This window comes from Aythya ferina, assembly GCF_964211825.1.
Source record: "Aythya ferina genome assembly, chromosome: 20".
Taxonomy (NCBI): domain Eukaryota; kingdom Metazoa; phylum Chordata; class Aves; order Anseriformes; family Anatidae; genus Aythya; species Aythya ferina.
The window spans coordinates 11,043,907-11,060,386 of NC_140318.1; the positions used below are offsets into that span (position 1 = coordinate 11,043,907).

The 16,480-nt window shown below is 43.5% G+C and overlaps 1 protein-coding gene across 8 annotated transcripts in view; it reads left to right on the forward strand.

Moving 5' to 3' along the window:
* The first annotated feature begins 20 nt into the window (after positions 1-20).
* EXD3 (exonuclease 3'-5' domain containing 3) overlaps positions 21-16,480 on the forward strand; it is a 300,789-nt gene continuing 284,329 nt past the window's right edge. For 3 of the 8 annotated variants that reach the window (XM_084494490.1, XM_084494491.1, XM_084494496.1), the window contains exon 1: positions 8,725-8,791. The gene's annotated coding sequence lies outside the window, so the exon portion shown is untranslated. Of the gene's footprint in view, positions 43-84; positions 256-8,724; positions 8,792-15,909; positions 15,929-16,480 lie in introns of those variants that run through there. The other 5 variants (XM_084494495.1, XM_084494500.1, XM_084494498.1 and 2 more) reach the window with 4 other exon arrangements.

The following is a 16,480-nucleotide window of genomic DNA, read 5'->3' on the forward strand; positions in this document are numbered from 1 at the left end:
GGGTCCCGCGGGCCCGGCCGTGCTTCGGGGGAGAAGGGCGAGGTGAGAGGGTGAGGGGCTCACGGCGCCGGCTCTGCATGGCCGTGGCAGCGAAGGGCGGCTCCGAAAGCCCCCCGAGTAGAAGCTCTGGCAGTGCCCCTTGCGGGGCAGGGGCAGGGCCGGCACAGCCCGCGAGGCGTTCGTTTTATTCGTAGAAATACAGAGACATGGTCACGGCCGCGTCTGGGTGCAGCTTCAGCACGGCACGCGCAGCGGGTAAATACGGTAAACCCGCGGGTCGTTACGGTAAATTCCACTCACAGACACACACTCACACACACACTCACACACACTCGCACACTCGCACCCCGGGCTCGCAGGGTTGCTGCAGCCATCGGCGCCCCCTGCAGGCGCCGCGCCGCGCTCGGTGCTGCCGCCAAGGGGGCCCGGCGGGGCGGCGGCACCGGGCGCCGGGGGTTCCGCGCCGAGCCGGGGGTCCCGCGGGGGGGGGCGGCTCCGAGCGGCGGCGGCGGCGGCGGCAGGTGAGTGGCAGCGGCCGGTGAGGGGGGACGGGGACGGTCCGCAGCCGGGGCAGAGCCGCGCGGCCTCGGTCGAGCCCCCGGTGCTGCCTCGGGGCTGAGGCGGGCCCGGGGGCTGGAGGCTGGGGCGGAGGAGGCCGGCTCGGTGCCGGCGGCTCGCGCCGTGCGTGGCTCGCGGGCGGCCCCGGCGGTTGCCGAGGGCGAGTTGGGAGCCAAAGGGCTGCAGGCAGCAGCGGCAGCGCCGTGCTCTCAAACGGAGAGGCTTAGCTGTAAGCCGGTTGGCAGAGTTCCCTGTTAATGATTTTTAAATACTTTTGGAGGACCGGGGGAACAGTTCAGCGGGATTGGAAGTGCCACGAGTGTTGTCCATACACGTGGAAAGATGAAATGTGTTGTAGGGTAGGGGAGCTGTAGGTTTGGTAACCTGATATCAATTGTGGGAGTAAGATAAAAAAAGGAGGTGGTCATCCCCCTGTACTTGGCTCTGCTGAGGCTGCACCTCGAGTGCTGTGTTCAGCTTTGGGCCCCTCACTACAAGAAGGACATCGAGGCCCTGGAGCGTGTCCAGAGAAGGGCTACGAGGCTGGTGAAGGGCCTGGAGCACAAGTCCTGTGAGGAGTGGATGGGGGAACTGGGGGGGGTTGGTCTGGAGAAGAGGAGGCTCAGGGGAGACCTTATTGCTCTCTGCAACTATGTGAAAGGAAGGTGTGGGGATCTGGGGGTCAGCCTTTTCTTGCAGATAGCTAGTGATAGGACTGGAGGGAATGGCCTCAAGTTGTGCCAGGGGAGGTTCAGGTTGGAGATTAGGAGACATTTCTTCTCAGAAAGAGCAGTCAGGCATTGGAACGGGCTGCCCTGGGAAGTGGTGCTGTCACCATCCCTGGGGGTGTTCAAGGAAAGGTTGGACCTGGTGCTGAGGGACATGGCTTAGTGGGTGACATTGGTGGTAGGGGGGTGGTTGGACCAGATGAACTTGGAGGGCTTTTCCAACCCTAATGATTCTATGATTCTGTGATTCTATGATGAATGTAGATACTAAAGACCAAGAGACGTGCTTAAAAAAATGACTTTTTTCTTTCTTTCTTTTCTAATAAACCTCATGTCCCCTCTTGGGAAGAGATTTCAAGATCCAATGAAGTCAATTATTATTATCTTGACTGTCACAGACTTGAAATTCTCTGAGGAACTTGATTCTGTCGTGATGTGGAAATTTGATTAAACAAAGATACTGTTGTATGGCAGTGAGGCAAAAGTGCAGAAGGAGCTTAGGAGCAAACAACACAGCTTGATTGTTACTTGGAAGACATAAATATGCAGCCTATTTCCAGTCAGCTCCTATTCTTACAAATTCTTTGTTCGAATACTAATATGTCTACTGACTTAAATTATGCAAAAGAAGATTTATAACCTTTGCAGTGACAAGATGTTAGTGCTGTAGCCTGTTCTGATCTTTCTGGCTAGATAAGTCCAAATTGGGGAAGCATCTTAATATAGTGAAAAAGAACATATGAAGGCTAAAAGCCAAGGTTACCTCCTCTGTTTATGTGGTAGGAAGCTGTTAGATAATGACTTGCAGGATTTAGTTGTGATTTTGTGTGCACATGGTATTGTTAGAATGGCTGCTAGAGCATAAGGTCCAGTTAAGCTCTTCAGATAAAGTATGAAGATCCTGGAAGGTTCAGAGGAGGCCACACAAATGCTCTGGTTGTGGCCTGTAACAGATCTAGTGAACTCAGTTTATTCAGACACATCCAAGAGAAGAAGGTCAAGAAGTCTCAGCTACTTCGTGGAAATCCTTGCCTATTGAAAAGTTACTTGATAGTTGAATATTTTTAGTCTCTTTGAGATCCAGTAACTGAAAATCAAAGGTACACAGATTCTTTTACATATGACACAATTTCCTAGCAGTGATAGAGATTACATACAGGAATAGTTTGCAGGAGAGGTTAAAGGCTTGCTGTTATCTAGCTCCAGGTGAAGAGCTCCAGATAACGATGTTGAAGAAAGGCTTAAACCTGGAATCTCAGGGAACTTACTGGTGTAAGAATGTCCATGTGGTTGGGGGGAAATCAGGGATGTTGTCAGGGAGTCACCTTCTGGGACTCTATTTATTCTGCTTGTTCTTCCTCTTTGCTTGGCTGCAGGTATAGCAGGATTATTTGTTTGTTTATTTGTGTTGCTGATAACACTGTAGTTCTGAATTAAGGGGGAAGCACGCTTTTCTTACAGAGGAAAATTGATTAAGGTAGTGTATTTCTTCCTCCACTGTTCTCTAGATTGTTAGAGTTGGCCACAGAGAACAGACACTGAGGAGGGTAAATTGGTGTGCTGGTGTCCAGAGAATCCCTTTCCTCATGTAATAACTCTTCCCCAAATGCTTGCAATCTGCTCCATGTTTGAGGTCAGGAAGGGGTTTCCAGACAAGTCTGATTAATGCATGAGAAGAGTTTTTTTCACCTCCAGCAAGAATATAGTTTTCATGCTGGGACTTTCTGCTGACACTGTTTCTGTTTCACCAGGTTCTTGCAAAGGGTGGATCTATTTGTTGTTTTGAGAGGATGAGAGTGCTTTCAGGGTAGTAGGTTTTATAAAAAGTATATGAGATGATGGACTCAATTAGAAGATCTGTTGACTCATTCAGAAATCATGACTTTTGATTAAAAAAAAAAAAATAGACTCCTGTACTTACTTCCATGAATACTGAAACCACCTCACATAGTATTCTGTTTTTTGGTGTTCTTTCTGGTTTTCTTTGGAAGCCTGCACTCATGGCTGCATGACAGCTTTTTGGCACAAGTGTCACTAATAGCCATGACTTCTGTTCCCATGGTTTTTCTCACTGTTTATGTGCAAACAATAGAGCAGGAATAATCAGCAATTTTAGCATGTGGAGTAGAACCAGCAAAACATGTAATCTAGAATGTAAAATGATCTGTCAGAGAATGCTGTCTGCTACAAGTAATCATAACACACAGAAAATTGTTGGTGTTTACAGTTTATCAGTTAGAACAAACTTCTCAGCTTTGTCAAGGGAGCTGAATATGCTGCTCATATGAAACTGCATCAGAGCAGAAAACAAAAGTAACTTATGTTGTGAGGAAAAGGAGAAGTGGGTATTCTCTGTCTGCTGAGTATATACCCAGCAGCGCTCAGAGCTTAATGCAGAGATAGGTAGGTCAGCTCACAGTTATTAAGAGGAGCTGGTCCGTTCATCTAGGCTCTTTGGCAACCAAAGCAGTTGTTCCTGTGTAAAGTAATTTTGCCCAAACTTGCCCTGAATACTTGAATTATGTGAAGTGATGGAGCCTGAGAAGAGCAGGGATGAGGGGACACAGGCTGCCCCTGGGCTAACTAAGAAACAGCAAGCGTTCTTCCCCTGAACCAAGTTTTAATATTTCAATTCAAAGGCAATTACTGAGCTTGAGCAGTATGCCAGTGGCTTAAAAAAATAATTCTTACTTTTTTTGTAGCTGCCTCCAGGTGCTTGATGCTATGCAGTCAAATAAAGACAGCCTACAGAGGGAGCTCCCTGTTGTAATTTGTGTGCATTGGAGAAAGGGGTGACCATAATTAACTGAAAAGCATATCAGAGGAATAGAATTGCATTAACAGAAATGAGATATGCTAACTGCTGAGCATCTTTCTGCTTCCCATTTTCAACTTTTAATTGAATTAATTTTTAGTAAATTAATACAGTGTGGGAAGAACTGTGGTAGAAATCAGTGATTTAAAAAGCCTGAAAAATTCGTCCAAGAGGTAATGAAAGAGGGGAGCATGTATGCATGGGATAAGGGAAGGTTGAAGAGAAACTCCAGTTATACGTATATCAGAAGAGAAGTCTGGAAAGCTCTCTTCCAAGAGGATGAAAGTCTTGTTTCTTTTCATAGAATCATAGAATATCCCAAGTTGGAAGGGACCCATAAGGATCATCGAGTCCAACTCCTGGCACCACACAGGTCTACCCAAAAGTTTAGACCATGTGACTAAGTGCACAGTCCAAACGCTTCTTAAATTCCAACAGGCTTGGTGCAGTGACTACTTCCCTGGGGAGCCTGTTCCAGTGTGCGACCACCCTGTCTGTGAAGAACCTCTTCCTGATGTCAAGCCTAAACTTCCCCTGCCTCAGCTTGACACCATTGCTGTGGGTCCTATCACTGGTGATTAAGGAGAATAGGTTGGCGCCTGCCCCTCCACACCCCCTCACGAGGAAGTTGTAGACCTCGATGAGGTCTCCCCTCAGCCTCCTCTTCTCCAGGCTGAACAGGCCCAGTGACCTCAGCCGCTCCTCATACGTCTTCCCCTCTAGGCCCTTCACCTTCTTCGTCGCACTCCTCTGGACACTCTCCAACAGTTTTACATCCTTTTTGTACTGTGGTGCCCATAACTGCACATAGTACTTGAGGGACCCCACTAGTGACCATCCACCAGCCTGATGTGGTCCCATTTACCACAACCCTTTGAACCCTACCTGTCAGCTAATTGCTCACCCATCGTATGATGTCTTTGTTAAGTTGTATGCTGAAAATTTTGTCCAGTAGGATCCTATGGGAAACTGTGTCAAAAGCCTTGCTGAAGTCCAAAAAGGTCACATCAGCTGGTTTCCCTTGATCAACTAGATGGGTGATCTTATCATAAAAGGAAATCAAATTTGTTAGGCAGGACCTACCCCTCGTGAACCCATGTTGGCTGGGACCAGTGACTGCATTGTCCCCCAGGTGCGCCTCAGTAACTTCAAGAATCATCTTCTCCATGATTTTACCAGGCACTGACATGAGACTGACAGGCCTGTAATTGCTAGGGTCTTCTTTCTTGCCTTTCTTGAAAATCGGCACAATATTTGCCAGCTTCCAGTCTACTGAGACCTCTCCAGATTCCCAAGATCATTGAAAAATAATTGAGAGAGGTCCTGCAATGACATCAGCCAGCTCTTTAAGCACCCTGGGATGAATCCCATCCAGACCCATGGACTTGTATGGATCCAGGCAGAGCAGCAAATCCTGCACACGTTCAGTTGGGAGTTTGTCATTCCCACCGTCGTGGTCCTCCAGCTCAGGGCACCCTGGGTCCCAAAGCCCATCATCAGTGTTCAAGATGGAGGCAAAGAAGGCATTAAATGTCTCTGCTTTCCTATGTCCTTGTCTGTGAGGTGATCTTCCCCATCAAGTAGCAGACCTATGTTTTCTTTGGTCCTCCTTTTTCTATTTACATATTTAAAAAAAACTTTTTATTGTCTCCCACAGACTTGGCCAGCTTCAATTGTAGTTGGGCTTTGGCCACACAAATTTTCTTTCTACAAATGCGAACAGTGTCCCTGTTTTTCTTCTACATTGCCTGACCCTCCTTCCAGCAGTCGTACACTTTCTTTTTTTGCCTAAGCTCCAGTAGAAGATCCCTGGTCAGCCAGGCCGGCCTTCTGCCCCGCCTGTCTGACCTCTGATATTTTGGAATTGCCTGATCTTGTGCTTTTAGGAGGCAGTGCTTAAAGATTGACCAGCACTGATGGATGCCAACGCCTCGTCAGTCTCCCTCGTGAGGGCTGCTGGGTCCTGGTGGCTCCCTTGGCTGCTTCAAGTGGTCTCGATGCCAAAAAAAAGCCCTACCCACCTTGATCCCCTGCTCCGCTGCAGAATGCATCTGCCCTGGAGCTGATGGCCTCGGCGATACATTAAATCACAGTGTTTTTTTCCTTATATAGAAATTTGTTTGAGAATAGCAACTGCCTCAACCCTCAAACAGGTCGATGGTGAATCCACATGCAGGTTTAGTGATGCAACATCACCAAATGGCATTAACTTGGGCCTGAAAGGTGGGAGTGTTGTCCATATGCTTGGGATCAGGAGTAGTGTGCTCTTTCCGAGCTGTGTGAATTCCCTGATAGATGAATTAAGGCAAAGAATGCCTTACAGTCTGCAGATAATAAACAAAAATAACCCCTACTCATGTAACTAATAGCTTATTTTGTCTCAACTTTGCCACTCACTTGGGATGACACTTTGGACATAGTCCTTGGTATTTGCTCAAAGTAGCAGAAGACCTGTTTGAGGGTTGAGGCTGTTGCTATTCTCAAACAAATTTCTATATAAGAAAAAAAAAAAAAAAAAAAAAACACCACCGTGATTTGATGTATTTATTTATTACAATAATCCTTTTTGCATTGTGTTCTGCAATAAAAATGTGTAGACCAATTTGTTTTGGAATCTGATCATACCAGAAGCAACTAAAAATCCTTCAACTTCTGCCCTTTTACTACCCGTAAAACATGAGAATCCTGTTCCTTGTCTGTCTGGCACTAAACTTGCGTGTTACCTATACTTCAGGTTGCAACACTGGATCTGGAAGAAGAAAGTTGCTAATGAAGAAAATATAAATAATGAAAGAAACAAGCAAAAGAAAGTTCTAATTTACAATTGTATAAACATTTAAACAGCAACAGCACTAGAAACTGTTTCGAAGCTAAGGTATAAGGCATGGTTAAAGTTGGTGTCTCAAGACAGTTGCTAGTGTTGATAACTACCAAAAAAAAAAATAGTGTCAATGTCTCATTTTTATGTGGTAGTGTAGAAACCAGTTTCCCTATTCAGTGCTCCAGTCCTAAACCATTTCTGAGTGTGTTCATGACAGCAGCTTATTTCAGCTCATGGAAGCAGATTTATACCAGTGTAGGTGAGATCTGGCTGTTGTGCATTTAGCAAGGGCCTGCTGCTAAGCTGAGCAAGGTGGTTCTTGTTACCTTAACAAGCTAGAGCAGCAGAGGCTATGTGCAGCTCTACAGGTATTGCATGCATTGTAACGTGTTCATTCTCTCTTATCTACCTCTCCAACTGTGCCAAGGGTATGGTTAAGTGTAAATGTGTGGCTGCTGTCATTTTAGACTTCTTTCCTAATTAAAATAATGTTCCTGTTTTATGTTTAGCTGCATCCATACAATCCATGGATTTACTCTTGGCTGTTGTTGCTCTTACCTCCAGAAGGCAAAAGGCTTTACAAGAAGTTGCCCCTGTAGCTCTGCACGCAGCTGTGCAGCTTGGGAACTCATTATGTCTTTCAATAAACTTTACTATTTTAAACTTTTGCTGGGTGTGAATTGCCTAGTCTCAGTTTTAGCTAATAACTGTATTCATTATCATGCTTTCAAAAACAAACACACACACACACATACACAAAAGCATGATGTGATATCTCTCTTAGCAGTGATTATAGCTCAGATTGCAAAATGTTTTAATTTTCAGTTTCAGTTTTTTCTTGTGCTTATGTTTTTCATTCTGCACTGAAACTTTCTGCTGTGGTTCTAAAGGCACTCTGTGATCATGTCTGATTTTCATGGAAATTCACTGAGCCTTGTTTGGGTTACATGTTCATGAAAAAAAAAAAAAAATAAATCCCTTTTTCTAAACACCCAGGACACTATCCACCACTGATCTTTTTAATGTCAAACTCTGCCTGAACCTCCTCAAGGAATAAACTGTTAAGTCAGGAAAAAAGTTGGCTGGAACATAACAGTGCTGTGAGGAATGTCTGAAAATGTGGGAGAGAGCACAGGAGGAACTGTGCCCTGCTTGGGGAGTGCTTGCATATCACACTGGGCCACATGGGCTTCCTTAGGTTACACAAATCTCTGTAAATTTTGGGGAAGTATTGTCCAGGGACTGAAGTATCCCACTGTTACAAACTAAAGGGAAATCAGTTTGGCTTTTTGAGATGAGGAGTGCAGTCTTGCTTTACAGAGCAAATGGCTGCTGTTTCAGACTGTGCTAAGCTCTTTTTAGCAGCCACATTTTAAAGCTTTGTTGTGTGATTTTATTTTTGTTGTTGTTGTTTTGTAAGCTATTGTTGCCAGTAGGTGATCCAGATGAATGGGAGGGGAGATCTAATTGTGTTAAAGTGGACACTGAGCCTGGATTGGGACAGTGGGTCTCAAGGTAACATTTTATAACATCTGTGTGGTCTTTCTAGTCCCTTGTGGTTCTTAGCCACATGATCTTAATGTTACAGTAAAGATGTTTAGCAGGAAGTAAAAACATTGGCAAGTATCTAAGGCCCTGTTTCAAGAAAACACTTACTGTTTGCTTGAATCCCGGTCTTCGCAAGGTAGCACTTAACTGGGTGTGTAAGTGCTCGCTTAGATACGATTGTTTCAGTGGAGCACAGGTGTTGTGTGTACAAAAAGCTCAGTGTGCTAACAGCAGGCCTGTTTGCTTCCTTGCAGGGCTGCGCAGCACTGGCATCCCAGACGTCACCCAGCAGATAGCAGGGTCAGGTCACTGGCCGTCGGGGTGAGTTTGCCAAGTCTCCAGACCTGAATCTGTTCAAAGGCTTTCGATGATACGGGGGCAAACCACATATTTGGCAATACAACGTAAGGAGCTCATGCCCCTTGCTAGCCCCTGTCTTATCCGGGCTTAGAAAATGATCAGTTTTAATGTTTACTACTTTGTCCATCTCCTCCTCCTTATGCATGGGTGTTTGGGGGACGGCTGAGTGTGGTGTGCCTTGCTGTGGAATGAGCTGGGAGGGAGCGGGAGGTGATTGCTTAGGCTGCTGTGACTGTACTGCCCCCACACCGAGAAGCTGTGCCCTCTGCGGATAGTTAGGGGCAGACCTGTGAGTGGTACAGTCCCTACAGTCCCGTTCTAACAAGTTGACAGTGAGATTATTAAGGTTAATTTCTGTTCAGTGGATGGTGTCAGCTTTTCTGCGTGAAGTTTGCTTCTGCAAGTATTACAAGCAGCTTTTGTTCACAGGATGTTTTGCTAATGCACGTGTTTGTGTAGGTAGGTGACAGTGAACTTGACAGTAAACAAAACAACAGTTGTACAAACTTGTAGCAGGTTTTGTTTCATCATTGTAGTTTGTTTGACCACCATTAAATGAAGACCTCCTTTCAAATAAGCAATATTTTTATAGTACTGCAAGGTAATAGGGAATAGTTTTATGAGGATTCAATTTTGATTTGTGAACTTCATTCATGATATTCAGCTATTTTTGTAAAGATTGAGCAGTTCCTTAGAGATAAAGCAGATTGTGTGGAACTCAGTTTATATTTAAGTTGTAGTCTTACAACTGGGGTATCATCTAATTCAGTATCCTTTCTTCAGTCAGAAAGAGAGAACTCTGAATTTTTCGATCTTTCTCTTTAGTTCTGCTGTCCACTGATGTATTTACCTCAATGAGGGCTTACACAATATAAAATGTCTGTACAGCAGCAGTCCACCAGTCACTGTGTATCACCTGTTTTCCCCTTTTGTTCGATTGAAAGCAAAGCTTGGAGTTTAATGAGAAATTTCTGGAAAGTCTCATTTTGGGTTTTTCTAGTTTCCTGTGTATGTGTTCTGAAATACAGCTGCAGCTTCGTTAGAGGGCACTCTTGAATAACGCATGGCAAGACTCATGCTGTCGGACAGCATTCACCACATCCTCTTTGGAGGAAAAGAAGTACTGGTGGAAATGTTACTTGCTGCTCCAGAGGAGAGAGTTTGAAGCCTGAGATGGATTACTCTATATGCTACACTATCTTGTGATGCAATGCAAAAATGACTATACTGTAGGCTGATTTAATGCTAGCACTGTATATGGAAGATAGCAGCAATCTATTAGATAATTCGCTGTAGTCTTCCAACAGTGGATTAATTCATTTAGCTTGTTTTTCTCATGACCTTTGCCCCATAAACTATCTTGATCCTAAATGTATGTTCTTTTGAGAACTATTTTGTATTGGTGCCATCTTAAAAAAACTCCTTTAGAAACAATAAGTTGCTTCAGAAACTTGGATTTTGATTCCAGCCCTTACATGAGTTCCTTCTGTAACTCTGACAAATTGCTTACTGTGTCTTACTTCACTTTCCTTCCATAATAAAAAGCATAATGATTTTTACTTTAAGACAATTTGCCAATGTATATAAATGTTCTTAGAAATCTGAATCTTTTTTTTTTTTTTTTTTTTTTTTTTAATATATTAACATATTGAACAAAGCAGGAGTCAAGGAAGTTGAATTTAAGACAATGATTATTGCTCAAGTGTTTTGGTGCTTCTTGTATTCTGGCAAGATTATACAGCCTGATCATTTGCATTAGTTTTGACTTTTCTTGATGCTTTTAGTTTTTGTCCAGGGAGCAACATTCTTTATGTGCAGGAGTCAGATTGTCTGTAAACATAAACAGAATCTTAGCTTTGCCCAAAACATACCTTGTTTTGCTTTTAAAAAAGCATACCAAACCGGTGTAACTTGAAACATTTTTCTGAGCAATTAGCACTGAATCATACCCACACTGGATAGGCTTGGCTAAACTAAAGTGCATGTCTTATGCTGGAACCGTGCCTACTGCGCACAAACCTCAGCTTTAATATATTGCTTTACTTTGCCTTTCCATTCCCTATTCTGTCTTAGCATTTCTGCTGCTGGCTGGGTTCTCTGTAGGCACTCAGCAGTGCCTCAGAAGAGGCAGCGCGTGGGGTTGTGATTTGCTTGCGGTCACAGAATAGGGTAGTGACAGCTATGGCCAGAAACCAGTCCTCTTGCTGGCTGACCATCTCCGTACTGGGATGGGTTCCTCCCAGCTGGGACTGGCAGGTCTGTCTGCCAGGAGCTTGGCTTCACCTCGCAGAGGTGGCAGCTGTGCCTTAGAGATGGTAGACACTGACTGCCAGAGAGTTTATCAAGGTGGTATCTGTACTATAGGTAGAAGATTGTACTTTGGTATCCTGAATGGCTGTGTAGTGCTTCCATGAACTGTAATATCTGTGAGGGTCTGCTTCCCAAAATTAAGGTAGAACAATAAGAAAAATGTAACACTTGCCATGCCATCTTTTACTTTCCCTAATTTTTATCTTCTCTTGCATTTGCTCTTTCTGTCCCACTAGCGTGTCTCCTTGTAAGCCTTGTTGGCAAAGAATGGTTGCTTGGATTAAGGGTGGAAAGCTGAGAAGCTCCATCCCAGGAGTCCTCAGTGTCCATCCTGTGTAAATGGTAGAGGAGGAGGCAGCAGGAGCAGAGCTCCAATATGGCCCCTGTGCGTGGTTGCAGATGCATGGGAAGGAACACTCGTGCAGACCATAGCACAGTTGATTTGCATGAGATGAGCAGCAGGAGCTTGCTCTTGCAGTAAAGTCGTAGCTGGGTAGCTTCAGAAACTCAGTTTTTCCTTTGAGACTGTAGACTGCAAGAAGTTTGTAATTGCTAATATTCTTTAAGACCCGATCTTCTGTAGGTACAGTTAGTTACCAAGCTCTGGTCTATCAGTAACTGCTTTGTGTGGAGGACAAAATGCTAGATGAGAGCAGGCACCCTGGGTGCCGTGTCCCTGGTGTTGCCTTTAGGGCGCAAGAGCTCGCGCCTCCAGCGGTCAGCCTGTGTGCTGGCACAGAACTTGTGCACTTGTGATCCCCGTGCTCCTGATTGTGCTCCACCTCCGGTGGGCCGGTGGCAGTAGCAGATTCTCTGGGCAAAGGCAGCAGGTCCGGGAGGCTGGGCAGCCCAGACCTGGCCACGGGGCTGCCACTCTGCCCCGGGGTTGTTTTGGTGAGCTGGGAACAGGGCAGGCAGGTGGGCTGGCTTGTCCAGCAGCTGGGCATGGTGCCCAAGTAACTGCGTCAGCTGTAGTTTGGAGGAATCTTTTGTTTGCTTGACTGGCAAATGGAATTTAAGGTGAAAGAGAATAAATAAGGACTTCTCTGGCGGAAGATAACAGTTAGGGAGCCTGAAGTATTTTCATCTGTGGGGCTGCGGAATGTATTTTTAATGGTTTTGAAGAAGCTCATCTCCTGTGATTTCTGTAAATGATATTAGGAACAACATTTTGAAAGACAGAAGCATCAGCCGAAGTCTTCATCCCCTCAGTGTTATTACTCCATACCACGTGTAGATGCCCTCCCATGTTTTACCACGCATAAAGTTTGGGTATTCTAAAAAATAACATTAATCTTGCAGCCAATGACATCTAAAAATATGCTGAAGAGAAGCTCCAGCACACTGGAATGAAATATGTTTCTCCAGTGTTGAGTAGCATCTCCTACAAATGTTTTCTCACAGAACATTTCCGTAGAACTGACAGTTTATTTTTACGATGATTTATGTTTTTATCTTTGTCATTCTTTGAACACTAGCTGGAGTTGTGTGGTGACATGTTTGCATAGGGTAGTCAATGCCATCTTCATGTATGTATCAAGTGTAATTAGTAGATGCTAGTGTCATCTCTGCTTTAGCTCTCAAATCAGTTCCAGGTACCATCTGATTTTAATTAAAAGAGATGATTGCAGTTCTTAGTCCCATCTATAGTTACAATCAGTGTCGTACTTAAAATGTTCTGCCAAGTCCTCCTTGTTTTTCAGTGTGCCTCAGCAACGGCTTTGGGATCTGGAGACCAAATGCATTATTTCTGGGCAGCATTTTGAGAATGGTGATTGTAGTTTCTTGAGCACCTCCCTGTGCGTAGTGTCTATCTAAGGACTCTCATCCTGACATGGCAGGATATTCTGTTGGTCTCAGCAGACGTGGGAGAAACTGCTTCCTGACATGGGTAGGTAGCAACAACTGAAGAGTGTTTCCTTCTTAAGTGAGAATTAAAAAGCTTCTTCTAACAGAGTTTGAAAAGCAAAATAGAACCCGTGCTTGTGAAAACACAGGACAGGAACATAATGGGGGAAAGCGTAAGTTTAGGCCAGTCCTTTGCCTAATGTAATAAGGTAAATGGAGTGAGCACTTCTTTACTTTTTCAGTAGCTAAGAGCCCAGTGGTGCTACCTGTCCAATTTGTCATAAGTTTATGTCCCAAAATGTAAATATTTTTAAGCAAAGCAAATGCAAAACTTTGGCAATAAAAAAGGGGGTGTGGGGGAGGGCAAGAACGAAACTGAAGAAGCCCTTTTGTGTGCTGTGTCCAGAGCAATTTAAAAATGCTCTTGTTCCATGCCTAAATAAATGGTTGTTTCAGCCAAAGAAATCTTTCCTATTGATTTATTGCACCAATTTAGATATAAGCCCTCTGTGTAGGATTGTCAGCTTAATAGAACAGCTTTCTTTCTCCTTTCAGATTTAATCCACATGTTTTTTTTTATCAACAGAGCCTTTGTCTCTGCTCAGTTATAAGTTACTCTTTTTTATAAAAAAAAAAAAAAAAAAAAAAGTGAAAACACATGGTTTTTAATAACCCTATTACAAAAGAGCATAAGATGACATATGGGAGAGGTGACCAGCAAATAGTGACTCTGATGTGTAGGTAACTTCAAAGTGTCGCTTCAAATGAAAGAGTGAAAAACAGACCTTTCACCTCTCCCTGTCGTAATGAATGTGGAAAGCCTAACAGTGACAGGAGGAGGCAGCATTATCTTTAACCAGGATTACCTAGTTTTTTCCCGGCTTGTTCAGTGATGCTAAACATACTCTTTTTTAGTTAAATTTTATTTCATTCCTTCCTTTTTTTTTTTTTTTTTTTTTTAAAGGGGAATTATCCAGAGGTGTATGTAATTCATGTTTCCTTCCTTCCTGCCTCCCTCCCCGCAGAGAAGGATTTCTTTCTTGGACCCCTCCTGTTTTCCAAGCAGGGGAGAATTACTCTCAGGAAACTCATGCGTTTGGTATTATTTCTATACTTGGTTTTGCGAGAAAACATTTATTTGAGTATCAAGGCTCATTTGATATCTGCATGGGAGCAAATGTTAGAGCTGTTTGATACAGTAGTTCATCATTTGGTTACAGTCTTTACTTTGACCTTATCATGTGACTAAATATCATGCAGCATCATGAATTAGTTCTGAAGATTTACTTCAGTGCATCCTGAGCTGGTAGCTCGGTGGGCTAAATGCAGCTGAAGGCAGAACAGTTGCAGTATCTGTCTTTGTGGTGCTGGCCTGGTTCCTTCCAGCTTGTGTTACATTCCTGGCAGTCATTTCCATCTCCCTTAATTCTCTTTTAGATGTCAGCACAGCAGATCCCACCTCAACAGTCAATATAAGTACTTGCAGTGATAGGATGTGAAAAGAAGTTAATAGTAATATATTCGATGGAAAGGAATTTGTCTGGCACCTAAAAAATGTGGCGCAGCCCTATTCTTACATCTAAATGTTATAAAAGAGAGTAAGAAAAGGTCTACCTTGGAGGCTTAGGACTCAGTAACAGGAAAAAAAGGTTGCATCCTTGTTGCCTGAACCAGATAGTAGGCCAGGCAGTGATAATGGGAAGGAATAGCCTCACTATATCAGGCAGATTCCTTGGTCTGCCAAGCTCTTACAAGAGAACACAAAATCCATGGAGAGTGTGTGCCGGTCCAAGGAACTGGCAGCATCCCTTCACAGAATTTAAATCAGTCAGGCTTTGCCAGAGGAGAAGTAAGCCTGGCAGTGGTAAGGAGAACCTACTAACTGTGTTAGTAGAAGCAGACTGTTCATCTCTAAGGCAACTTACATACTGTCAGATTCTCTGCATGTTAACTATGTTAACTATGTTAACTCTGCTTCTTGCACAAGAAGAAAGAAAAAAAAATCAATCTCTTTCAACATGGCTGTGGAATGCAGACTTACTTGGGGCCGTTTATTTTCCTGCAGGCTGGCCTTTTGTCACTGCCTGCATTTTTTTTATGAGGTCTGAGCATACCTTTCCAACGTAATTTAAAACATGGGTTTTGGGAGGAGTATACTTTCCAAGCTCTCTCAGACAGTCTCCCATCCTTAAGTATGCATTCTACCAAGCTAAGTACTCCAAATGTTGGTAGTAATGGATATGAACATTAGATTGGTTTCCTTTTCAGTTGATCACTGTTCTTAATGGCAGGTAACCGTTATTACTTCTCTCACACCAGCTTAGAACTTGAATCTTTCAAGAGCAGTAGTAAATGGAAGGGGTATTCAGCTAGCAGGAGCAATTTCTTTATATGTGGATTTTGCAGGTCATTGTACTATGTTGTGCTTTTATCTAAAATATCCTTGGGCAACCTCATCTGTCTTTGAAGTTGGCCTTCCTTTGAGCAAGGGATCGGACTGGAAACCTCTAGAGGTCCCTCCTAGATGAGCTTACTTTGTGATTCTGTATTCTGGTAGAGTTCTGGCAAAGATACTTTTGGCTTCATTTTTATCTCCCTTCATGCTCAGTAGCTTTCATCATGTTCCCATGATAAGCAATTCTTTAAACTGAGGTGATGTGTAAACATCAGGGACAGTTTCTAAACTGCAACACAGAAGTCTTCTTCCTTCATAGTTTAAGATGGTTTTTGTTCTGATACATTTAGATGATCCCCCTCCCCCCTCCCCCTTTCCTCCTTTTTCTTTTTTCTTCAGGCCCAAATGTGTTACCACAGGGCGGTACAAAGGATGATTTTCATAAAGCTAATGGATATTGTTTTAAGGTCTGCTTTGTGCCTTTGCACTTATTCTTTGTTAGGAAACTGCAGAAGGAAAGATAAAGAAAAGAGCCTTGCTACTTGGTATTTATGAGACTATATCATTACTGCATTTTGAGTGAGATTGTGCATTTCTGAGTTAAAAGGTGTTATTAAGAAAAATATTTTTTAATGGATATTCATATCTATTATCTAACACTTTAGCTCATACTTAACTTTATGCTGTACAGTATTGCGGTATTTTGCTTGAAATTTAAGCAGTCACTTAAGCACTTTGAATAGCAGTGAACTTAATAATGTGTCTTACTAATTCAGAAACTGTGTGCTTGACAAGGGAATGCTGACAGTTTGTTGGCTTGTTTGGATTTACAACTGTTCTGAGGGCAGGACAGGATGGTGGGACAATTAGATGGAGTTACATACACCAAATGTGTAATTTATCACATATGTATTCAAAACTGAAGTTGACTAATCTTGTAGCTCATGCTTGCTGTATGTTCAGTCTTTAACCTCTCTGTTTAGATTGCCAACGTGGTGCCAATTAGTGGGACTGTGATGTGGACACTAAGGAATATAACTCACTTCACATGGGTTGCCAAACAGCTAGCAGATGTTGAGCTAATGGTTCTTGGCTAC